This window comes from Macaca nemestrina, chromosome 5 (assembly GCF_043159975.1).
Source record: "Macaca nemestrina isolate mMacNem1 chromosome 5, mMacNem.hap1, whole genome shotgun sequence".
NCBI lineage: Eukaryota > Metazoa > Chordata > Mammalia > Primates > Cercopithecidae > Macaca > Macaca nemestrina.
This window is the reverse complement of record NC_092129.1, coordinates 164,973,322-164,985,764: the sequence shown is the minus strand read 5'-3', so window position 1 is coordinate 164,985,764 and position 12,443 is coordinate 164,973,322. Positions and strand designations below refer to the sequence as shown.

General features: G+C 36.0%; 2 long non-coding RNA genes across 4 annotated transcripts in view; one reads left to right on the top strand and one right to left on the bottom strand.

The window, feature by feature from the left end:
* Nucleotides 1-12,443, bottom strand: part of LOC105482505 (uncharacterized) — a 170,746-nt gene that overhangs the window by 57,399 nt on the left and 100,904 nt on the right. For 2 of the 3 annotated variants that reach the window (XR_987671.3, XR_011624004.1), the window contains exons 1-2: nt 6,786-7,087; nt 2,475-2,678 (exon numbers count right to left, since the gene is read on the bottom strand). This is a non-coding gene — a long non-coding RNA (uncharacterized lncRNA). Of the gene's footprint in view, nt 1-2,474; nt 3,131-6,785; nt 7,088-12,443 lie in introns of those variants that run through there. The other variant, XR_011624003.1, reaches the window with a different exon arrangement.
* LOC105482507 (uncharacterized) overlaps nt 1-12,443 on the top strand; it is a 166,039-nt gene that overhangs the window by 96,612 nt on the left and 56,984 nt on the right. The gene's annotated exons all lie outside the window — the stretch shown is intronic.

The window sequence follows — 12,443 nt, the reverse complement described above, 5'->3', positions numbered from 1 at the left end:
TAACTTAAGGTGTTTTAGAAAATATTCCTACAGAAACACAAGTATCATGACAGGCTTCAGGTAGGTGGTGTGTATTTTTACTTTTTGCAGTAGACACAAACAGGAAGAAAGTTCCAGCTTCCACTTGTGAGGCTCACTGAAGCTAAATCAAGCATTGCTCAGTTCAGAGGAATGGGTTAATTTTCTATTCACTGAATTCTGCATGTCTGACAGGTTGTTGATGATTTATTTTTATTTGCTTAGCTTCTTCCAGGTTGCATCATCTGGAATTCTCTCAGCTCGATCAAAATTTAGTTCTTATCAATGAACAGCCACTCATTCCAGTCTTTTAAGGAGGACCGTGCCTGCACCTGCTCAGTGCACACTCACCCGGTGACCTCTGGCAGAAGGTGCTGCTGCTTTCATGAAAATGTTCTCATGCAACACCATCCTCAGTGCTCATTGCAACAGCCTGTCCTCAAATTGAAGCTGCAGCAGATCAGTGGTGTGCTCGTAAAGATTTAGTAATAGGCTCTGGGGTGTTGACTTTGTGAGAAGGGGACCCTCTCACATCTGTAGCATTTGTCAGTTTCTATGGGTAGAACTACACCTACCATGACCTATTTTGGTATTTATATGAAGCCACAGAGCCCAGAGTTGGAAAGAGATGTAACAATTGATTCTCAGGAGCTGGTGCAAACTGGCTGCAGCACACCTCTCTGTGTGTAGCTAACCGCCCCCCAGGTCCTTCCTGAAACCCACTCTTCCTTAACCTCTGAGGTCGAATACCATATCAAGATTTCTCTTAAGAGTATATACTTAGAAAGGTCTCATGGCTGGTTTTCCTCTCTAGAATTCCCACAGGGGCATATATATATTTGTTCAACTTTCTGACAACGTGACTCTGTGATCCTGCCATTAAAAATCACCATCCCATCCTCTGACATCCCTTTTCCTTCTCTCCTTCCTCTTTAGCTCTGTTCCACCTCTCCCCGCTCCACTGCTGCCTTCTTTCTACTAGTCCCACAAATAGTTCCCCTGATCTCCTGTCCTTCATTTGTTTTAACTATTTCCCTCACAATGACCCAAATCATGGAAGTAGCCTGTCCCTCCTGATCCCAGCAAGTGTCTGAAGACTATGCTGCCCTTGTCCAAGAAAAGAAATGGCATTCTTTCTGTTTACCTCATTGAGTGAGATGGAGGAATCAGAGTACTGCTTTCTTCCTCCGGCCTCTTTCTGGCCACTGTTGCATTCACATTTCTAAAAACTAACTATATTTTGTGGTACCTCTTATGTTCTGATGTCATTTCTCTCCATTCCTGTTGCTTTTATCTGTAATTTCCAGGAAAGGCACTAAACATCCCTGATGAGTTAAGCGCCAGATTCAAAAGTTTTTCCATTTCCCTTTGTTTTGTCATTATTCTGATGAATTTCAGCTACCATTTACTTTTATAAGCACACTCTGGCTTTTTGCCCTCATGCATCATTTATTCTAGCCAAAACGAACCATTTTCTCACATACACATTTTCTTCTCTCCTGTCTCAGTAGCTATGGCAATTATTTTCCTCTTGGTCCCTACCCCACTCCATTTTCTACCTCAAGCTGTGCTCCACTGAGCTGTTCCTATTGACCGTGTTTCTTGTTGGGATCAGCTGGTGAGAGTTCAAGCAGGGAGGTTGGAGAGTGGGAAGAGAGAGGTTGAGGCTTTTCCTCCTGTCTCCTCCTGTCTCTTCCTGTCTCCTGTCTCCTGTCTCCCTCTTCTCCTGCATCAGCATCATGGCTCTTGCAGTGGCTGCATCCCTCTAGGATGAGCCATTCTGTCAGGCCATTCTTTCCACGTGGCTACACTCTTTACTAGCTCCTTGAACACTCTTTCCTAGGAGTGACTTCTCACTGTTGCCTGTCCCTAGGCCCCTCATGTCCCTTGTCCACATCCTTAACTTTGCCAGCCATCTCCATAAATAGTTATTTCGTTATGGTCTTTCCAGAGCTCCGTAAGATTACACCTGAGGTTTCCTGCAAAGATACTCACTACTCTGGTACCAGAGCTAATACGAACTGTTCCATCTGGAGTTCCCCATACAGCATTCTGTCCATGCGAACATCTTATTTCTCTATAAGGTCTAGACCAAATGCTACCTACTATATAAAATGATATTCCTGTGTTTCTCCCGGTTGAAATAATATCCCCCGTCTTAGAAATCCAAAGGCATTTATCTACAGATCTTTTAATGGGTATGCATAATTTACCTGAATAAAAAACAGTATATGTCTTATCTCTGTCAGATGGGAAGGTGGGATTTAACTTTGATCCCTAAGTGCCAGTGCAGGGTCCTTCAATAAATACTCTGCAAGTATCTGTTGCATGAATGGGCAAGTTATGAGTGTTGTCATCTTTCATTTCTCTACCACTTATATTTTGCCTAGCTCGTCTTAACTACTAATAAGCACTCCCTTAAGCATAGGCTTTATGTTGCATTTTCTTTTTCTTACCTTTCTATCTCACAAGTTACGTTTCTTTATTTTAATCTGCTCAGGCTGCTGTAACAAAATACTGTGGACTGTGTGGATTCAACAGCAGACATTTCTTTCTCACAGTTCTGGAGGCTGGCAGTCTCATGATCAGGGTGCCCATTGATTTGGTTCCTTGTGAAGGCTCTCTTCCTGCCTCATAGACAACCATCTTCTTGTTGTGTCCTTTTATGGTGGGGGTAGAGGAGAGAGAGAGAGAATACAAGAGCATATGCGATCAAGTGAGCATTCTCTGACCTTTCCTTATAAGAGCATTAATCCCTTCATGAGGACCCCATCCTCATAACCTCATCTAAACCCAATTACCTCCCCAAAGTTCCATCTCTGGAGATCATCATATTGAGGATTAGAGCTTTGACATATAAATTTTGGGGGGACACCATTCAGTCCCTAGTGCATTTCTATAGTTAAACTCATTGATAAAGTTGAGTCCTAAGTTTCTTACATTTTTCTTTTGCAGTATCAGACTTGCGTCTCTCACTGTCAACTTTGTATTCCTATATGTAGTCATCACTACTTTAATCTTCCACTATCCCATTTTGATAGAAAGATCCTGCTCTTCAAAAAAGCTCCCCAGCTTGGTGTTCACACTTCTTCTGAAAGTTATCTGTATTCTCCTAATAAGGCCAAATCAGAAACTCGGAGTCATCTTTTCATACAATTTCTTTGACTTCTTGACTCTACCTTCGTAAATTCCCTTGCGTATAAAATATTTTTTTCTATAAACACTTCAATCATAATTTATTTTTCCATTTATTTTTTGCCAGACGTATGCTATATACTAAAGAGTTTCTATATTTCCCATGTTTGCATCATTATAATATATAGGCCTATGCTATTTGAGAGCTAGAATAAATATTAGAAGCCAAGTTCACCATCTTTATTTTACAGAGAGCTCAATGGGAACAAAAGGGGTCAAATGATTCACTTAATCTCACACATATGGGTAGTGTGGTAAAGCTGGACCGAGAGTCTAAATCTCATGACACTCAATGTAACATTTTTTTCACTTGCCCAGGATTCAGCCTCTATCCCGCTGCCAGATTAATGTTTATCCTCACTGGCCTATTCGTGTCATACTCTTGCTTATTAACTGCTCGTGGTTTTTATTCTCCATTACCTTATAGGGTTAAGTCACTCCGGCATTCAGTTAAGTACACTGCATCTACATGCTCCACTTCCAGCTTTTTTCACTGCTCCAATATGTGTAAACTTATTTGTTTTACACATGTTATGTAACTTGTTCTTTTCTAGCTACACTCTATGCTCTTCTACCTTCATATCTAATGCTTATCCTTTTACTTTCTTTTCTTTAAATGTACCTGCCCCCATCCCTGACCATCTTTTGGAATACATTATAAATGCCATGTTTTTCATTATGCATTTTGATATTCCCTTAACTGGATATACTATCTCCCCACTATAACTCACATTTACATTTTGTCTGTGATTTGTTATTGGAAGTAATTAATTCTACCTTATACAGTGGTATAAGCATAGTTGCCTCTTTCCATTTTCCTGTCCCTACTTATGCACCTTTATGTCTCTCATAGCACCAGGCCTAGTATTTTGTATAAAATGGACACTAAATGTTGATAAGTGTTAGTATTTGATAGTCCAAGCCATCGAAGTTAGGTGTTTCATGCACTTGCTTGCTTATTTTTATACATTAGTATTTTTGCTCTAATCTCTTAAGATGCATATCTCACAAATACATTTAAAAATAGTTATTTATCTGTGGGATGGTGGTGCTGTGAAGTTATGGTACAGAATCTTCCTCCTCCAATAAAAAAAGCAAAACAAAAACAACCCTGCCAATTTTCCCATCAGCAGAAAGAAATGGGGAAGGATTATAACCTCAAAAAATTATGACCAATGAAGTAACAGAAAATTCTGGTGTCATGGCCAGGTCAACAGAATTCCCAACTCTTCTTCCACCTACAGAAGCAACACAGGGGATATAAGAAGTGACACAAATCCTGAATCTGAATGCTCTGTAACTTGAAAGGAGTGGGATGAAGGGATGAATTGATGGGTCTGGGAAAATCAAGATAAAACACTTAGTGGATGCTCTACAAATCACATCTGGACCTTGGCAGAAGCAGGAAGGGCCACAGATTCTGTTGCTCCAGCATACAGTGCTAAATTAGGGAAGTGAGCCAAAGCCCAAAAGACTTGAATTCATGCCAAGCTTGGTGTAATGGAGTCCAATGAAGAACATCTGGTGGGATCTCAGCAAGAAGAGTAAACCCAGGACCTCCTCAAAGACTGCAATCAGTCCCAGCTGTGCTTCCCACTCTCTTCTGTCTGTTCTCTGTACCTTCTAGTACATAGGGGGAAGAGAAATAATCCCAGATAAGGTAAGAGTGATGTCAAGGAGAAACCACATACACCATTTCATAGTAAATATAAGATATTAACAAAGGTGCAAGAGGAAAAAAATGGTTTGAGAGTGATGAAAATATATTACAGCCCCAAAATAAAAATATGTTAATATATAAATGGAGAAAGGCGTTGATTTTAAAACATAACACAGATAATCCAATTTGAAAGAATATACAATCCAAGGAACTAAAATTCCTTTGTTGGTGTTTTGCATTTATTGAATAATCCAATAAGGACATAGATTTAGTAAAACAAGGAAAGCACAATAATGTAATAAAAGGTCAGAATTATGAGAAAAGGAATATTCTAAGAAAAAAAACTATGATACAAAATAAACAGTATAGATAAAAAAATTAGAAGCAGCAGGACATAGAAGTCATCATGGAGATAATGATTTATTTAGTTATAGTGAATAAAAATAAACTGACAACAGGTTTAAATAATTAGACAATAGGTATATAAACTATATTGCATCCACCATAAGGCTATTGATACTGCTGAAGTAAAGACACCAACAAATAGAACAGAAAATAATGAGAGATATAGAAGAGGGAAATTTACCTAAAGTAAATGAATGACTAAATATATGGCACATGTCAAGAAAAGTTAATAAAAAACTAATAAAAACATATTTAGTTATTAAATTTCAAAAATCCATTCTTCAAGTTTCAGGAAAAAAAAGCAAGTTACATAACAAGTGGGAAATCTGATTGGCCTCAGAATAAATATTGAGTTTCAGAAACAATGTAACAAAGTCTCCATTATGTAGAGCAAATTGCTCTTCAGTTATAAATACAACAGAAAGGCATTTCTATACATTAAATAACAGGTTTAATGAAATTTTACAAAAATGAAACTTAAACCCTACTTGAAGATTAAATGCAACCGATGAGGAGATAAATCATAATAAAAAATACAGAAATTGTATTCGTTATTATGTATAACCATGGTTATACAACAGGTGGCTGAACACTTACTTCATTTAAGTATGACCTAAGATAAAACAACTGAGGTAATTATTATTGCAGAATAGAACAGATATATAATAAACCATCACAAATTAAATATTATAAAATCAACAAAGAAGAAAAGAGAAATAGAGGTTCCATATTATATCATCTTTCAGAGAAGGAGTTAATTAATGATGATTACTGAAATTAAAATATGTAATTTCAATCTATGCTGACTACAAGTTATTGATAGTTTAATTATTTTTTAATTTAGAGGGACATTTTGGTACATGTTACCTGATATGATGAAGACAATATGAAGTCCTACAATTCTTTCATTCACCTTAGTCGCATTTTTTATTATATTCATGTCAAATTAAAATTATTAGCTGCTATTTAAAAATAGCATTTATCCAAGCATATTACTTAGAAATTATGTTGTCTTTTCCTTTCTCATCTACAAAATTTTGTCTCAATTTTTATTTCCTTCTCAACATATATAGAAAAGTTGTTTAAATAATCTATATGGAATATTAATGGTATGATTTCTATTTCAAGTAATTTATTGCTTTCATTAAAATCATGTCAGATTAAAATTGTTAGATGCAATTTTTTAATAACTTTTTCCTAGTTTTTAGTTTGGCTTAATTTAGTTTAGGTTGAATATGCATTATCACTTAAAATTGGCATGATATCGCTTCAAAATTATTTTGGTAAATTAATTTTTGACATAATTATTAAAAGTCCATAGAAAATTATTGGGAAGACCACGCTACAAAGATAAGACTCCTACTGAAGGAGGTGGAGCAAGGTGGCCGACTAGAACCCTCCAGAAATTCCCTCCCTCAACCTCTGCAGGAACATAAAATCAAACAATTATCCATGCAAAAAAGCACCTTCATAAGAACCAAAAATATCAGGTGAGTGATCAGAGTACCTGGGTTTAGCATAATAACTAGGACACATTGAAGAGGGTAGGAAGGAGAGTCTCTCATGTTCCCTACACTATCCCTACCCCAACTCCCAGCAGCACAGTCAAGAGAGAAAATCTGTGCTTGGAGGAGGCAGAGCAAAGTGAATTTGGAACTTGGCATTGGAACTCAGTCCCACCGTGTCACAGTCAGAACACAGCACAGGGCAGAATTCTGTTGATGCCATTAAGGCAAGCCCTGGGCCAGAGGAGACTTCATCACCCAAGCAGGAGGCAACTGAGTCCCAAACAAACAAGGCCAGACTGTGAAGACTAGAACAAATATCTTAACGATTCAATGCCCAAACAAAGACAAATGTTCATAAGCATGAAGGACATCCAGGAAAATATTACCTCACCAAACAGACTAAATAAGGCACCAGTGAACAACCCTCGAGTGACAGAGATATAATCTCTCAGATAGGAAATTCAAAATAAATATTTTGAGGCAGCTCAGCCAACTTCAAGATAACACAGAGAAGGAATTCATAAATCTATCCAAAAAATTTAACAAAGACATTGACATTTAAAAAACTGGAGCTGAAAAATTAAATAGATAAACTAAAAAATGCAACACTGTCTTAACAACAGAATTAAGCAAAAGAAGGAAGTAGTGAACTCAAAGATGAGCTATTTAAAAATAGGAAGAGAAGAAAAAATAAAAAGAATACAGCGTGCTTACAAAATCTAAAAAAAAGTCTCTAAAAGGCAAAATTAAGAGTTATTGTCCACAAAGAGGATGTAGATAAAGAGATCAGGGTAGAAAATTTATTCAAATAAATAATAAAGTACTTTCCAAACCTGGGTAAAATTATTAATATTCAGGTACAAGAAGTTCACAGAACATCGAGACACAATCCATATAAGACTGTCCCAAGGCATATAATCAGCTCCCAAAGGTCAAAAACAAAGGATCTGAAAAGCAGCAAGATTAAAGCAAGTAACATCTAAGGTCTGATACATCTAGCAACAGACTTCTCAGAGGAACCCTTACAGGCCTGGAGGGAATGAGAATGACATATCCAAAGTGCTAAAGGGAAAAAAAAAGCTCCAACTAAGGAAACTGTACCCAGCATAGCTATTTTTCAAATACAAAGGAGAAATAAAGACTTTCCCAGATGAACAAAACCTGAGATAATTCATCATCACCAGACGTGTCTTATAAGAAATGTTAAAGGGAGTTTTCCAACTGCAAGAAAGGATGCTATCATGCAGCAAGAAATCACCTAAAGGTAGAAAAGTCACTGGAAAAAGTTAAGTACACAGAATTCTCTAATACTGCCATTGCAGTGTGTAAACCATGCGTACATTTAGTATAAAGACTAAGAAGCAAATCTATAAGAAATAATAACTCCAAAGATTTGTTAAGAGATAGGAATTGTAAGAAGATATATAGATACAACATACAACAAAAAGTCAAAAACTAGGGGGATGGAGTTAAACCGTGGAGTATTTTAATTTTTCTTTGCTTCTGTCTTTTCTTCTTTGGGATCAAAGTTAAGTTGTCATCAGTTTAAAATAACTTGTTACAACTCTAATATATTTGTTTCAACCCTTATTGTAACCATAAAGCAAAAATCTAACAAATACACTAAAAAGGAAAAATGAATTAAAACATACTGCCAGAGAAAATCATTTATCCACAAAGCCAGTAAGAAAGAGAAGATTTATTGACACTGAATATAAATTGACTACATTCTCCAGTTAAAAGACATGAAGTAGCTGAATAAAGAAATAAGACACAACTATGTGCTCTCTACAAGAAACTCACTTTACCTATAAAGACATGTGGACTGAGAGTAAAAATGGATGAAAAATAAGTAAAGATGGAAAAAGATATTTTGTGCAAACTGAAACCAACAAAGAACAATAAGTAGCTATACTTAAAGTACATTTGAAGTCAAAAACTGTAAAAAGAGACAAAAGTCATTATATAATGATTAATAAGTCAATTCAGCACGAGGATATAACAACTGTATTTAATTGTATTAAATATATATGCAACCAATTGTATTATATATGCGACCAAAATTAAAGCAATTGTTATGGTTTAAACTTGTGTCCTCACACAAATCTCATGTTCAATTGTAATCCCAGAGTTGGAGGTGGGACCTGGTGGAAGGTGATTAGATCATGGGGGTGGAGTTCTTATGAATGGTTTAGTGACATCACCCTTGGTACTATATAGCCAGTGAGTTCTCATGAGATCTGGATGTTTAAAAGTTTGTGTCATCTCCTTCATTTTTCTCTCTCTTCCTTCTGTTATGGTCACATAAGATGTGCTTGTTTCCCTTTGCCTTCTGCCACGATTGTAAGTTTACTGAGGCCTCCCCAGCCATGCTTCCTGGACACCCTGAAGAACCACTAGTGAATTAAGCCTCTTTTCTTTATAACTAACCACTCAGTCTCAGGTATTTCTTTATAGCAATGCAAGAACAGACTAATACATCACCCAGACATTTAAAGCGAGTATTAAAGATAGACTGCAGTACAATGATAGCAGAGGACCTCAAAACCCAGTTTCGGCAATGGACAGATCATCCAGGCAGAAAATCGACAAAGAAATATTGGAATTAAACTACATGCTAGGCTAAATCAACTTAACTGACATTTGTAGAACATTTCACCAAACAGATGCAGAAAACATTCTTCTCATCAGCACATGGAACATTCTCCAGGATCAACTATACGTTAAGCCACAAAACAAGTCTTAACAAATTCAGAAACATCAAAATCATATCAAGTTTCTTTTCTGACCACAGTAGAATAATACTCTAAACCAATAACAAGAAGAACTTTGGAAACTATAAAAATACATGAAAATTAAATAACTTGTTCTCAAACCACTAGTGGGTCAACAAAGAAATTAAGAAAATTTAAAATTTTTATTGAAACAAAAATGGAAAGAAAACATACCAAAACCTGTGGAATACAGCAAAAGCAGTACTAAGTGGAAAGTTTTTTGTTATAAATGGCTACATCATAAAAGTAGAAAGACTTCAAATAAACAACGTAATGGTACACCTTAAAGAGCTAAACCCAAACCAAACCTAAAATTAGTAGAAGACAAGAAATAATGCATGTCAAAACAGAAATAAAAATTGAGACTAAAAAAAAAAAAGAGATCAACAAAAGAACTTGGGTTTTTGAAAAGATAAAATTTGGAAACTTTTAGCGAGACTAAGACAAAAACAGAAGAACCAATAAATAAAATTGGAGAAAAAAGAAGACATTACAACTGATGTCACAGAAATGCAAAGAACCGTTATAGACTATGATGAGCATCTATATGCTAGTAAATTAGAAAACATAATAGAAATGTATGAATTTAGTCTAGAAACATACAAACTATGAAGGTTTTACCATAAACAAATAGAAAACCTGCACAGACCAGTAATGAGTAATGAAGTAGAAACAGTAATAAAAAGTCTCATCAAAGAAAAGCTGAGGAACTGATAGCTTCACTGTTGAATTCTATGAAACATTTAAAGAAAAAATAACACCAATCCTACTCAAACTCTTCAGAAAATTGAAGAGGAAGGAATACTTCCAAACTCATTCTAGATGGCTAGTATTACCCTGATACTAAAACCAGACAGAGACTTGACAACAACAAAAACTACAGGCCTGTAGTTTCCCTGATCAACATAGATGCAAAAAGCCTCAAAAAACTAACAAACCAACTTCACCAACACATTAAAAAGATCATTAAGGCCGGGTGCAGTGGCTCACACCTGTAATCCTAGCACTTTGGGAGGCTGAGGTGGGCAGATCCACGAGGTCAGGAGATTGAGATCATCCTGGCTAACACAGTGAAACCCTATCTCTAATAAAAATACAAAAATGTGGCCGGGCGTGGTGGCAGGTGCCTGTAGTCCCAGCTACTTGGGAGACTGAGGCAGGAGAATGGTGTGAACACAGGAGGTGGAGTTTGCAGTGAGCCAAGATCACGCCACTGCACTCCACGGTGACAGAGTGAGACTCCGTCTCAAAAAAAAAGAAAAAAAAATCATTAACACAACTAAATGAGATTCATCTCAGGGATAGAGTGACGTTTCAACATACACAATCCAGTCAACATAATACATCACATAATAAAATGAAGGATACCTCACATAACAGAATGAAGGGCAAAAATCATTTCAATCAATGTTGGAAAAGCATAAAATAAAATTTAACATCCTTTCATAAAAATACTCGCAATAAACTGGGTATAGAAGAAACATACCTCAACTTGATAAAAGCCATATAAAACAAACCCATGGCTCATGTCATACTGAATGGGGAAAGGCTGAAGGCATTTCCTCTAAGATCTGGAACAAGACAAGGATGCCCACTTTTACCACTTTTATTCAATATGGTACCAGAAGTCCCAACCAGGGCAATTAGGCAGGAAAAAGAAAGAACAGGCATTTAAACTGTAAAGGAAGAATTTGAGTTGTCCTTGTTTGTGTCTTTATATTTAGAGAAACTTAAAGACTTTACCAAAAAAACTGGTAGAACTGATAAATTAATTCAGTCAATTTGCAGGATACAAGAATCATTAGCATTTCTATATGCCAACAGTGAACGATGTGGAAAAGAAATCAAGAAAGCAATCATTTTCACAATAGCCACAAAAAATACCTAGGAATAAATTTGACTAAAGTTTTTATCTCTATAATAAAAGCTACTAAACACTGATGAAAGAAATGGAAGAAAATGCACAAAAAAGAAAGATATCTCATGTTATGGATTAGAAGAATTAATACCATTTAAATATTTATATTACTCAAAGCAATCTACAGATTCAATGCACTCCCTATCAAATACCAATGGCATTCTTCAAGGAAATAGAAAAAACAATCGTAAAATTCCAGTGGAACCAGAAAAGACCCCAAATAGCCAAAGCAATCCTGAGCAAAAAGAACAAAGCAGGAAATATCACACTACTATACTTTGAAATATACTACAAATCTGTGGTAACCAAAACATAGTACTGGCATAAAAACAGACACATAGACCAATAAAACAGAATAGAGAACCCATAAATAATTCCTTGCATTTACAGCCAAGTCATTTTTGACAAAGTTGTTAAGAATATACATTAAGGAAAGGACAGTCTTTTCTATAAACAGTGCTGGGAAAACTGGATATCCATATGCAGAACAATAAAATTAGATTCCTATCTCACCATCTACAAAATTGACAAATGGGATCATATCAAACTAAAAAGCTTCTGTACAGCAAAGGAAGCAACCAACAAAGTGAAGAAACCACCTACAGAATTAGGTTGAATTAGAAGAATTATGCCCCTTCCCTCACCATATACAAAATTAGTAAAGAATATTTGCAAACTATCCAAAAATGGACTGCTAATCAGAATATATAAGTAACTCAATAGCAAAAAAAACAAAACAAAACAAAAAAAACCCTCCAAATAATCTGATTAAAAATGGGCAAAAGACCTTAAAAAGCATTTCTCCAAAGAAGACCAATGACCAACTGGTATATGAAAAAATGCTCAACATCATCAAGGAAATCAAAATCAAAATCAGATACCATCTCACCCCAGTTAAAATGTGTTATCAAAATAGAGAAAATAAATGCTGCCAAAGATGTAGAGAAAGGGGAACACTTGCACAC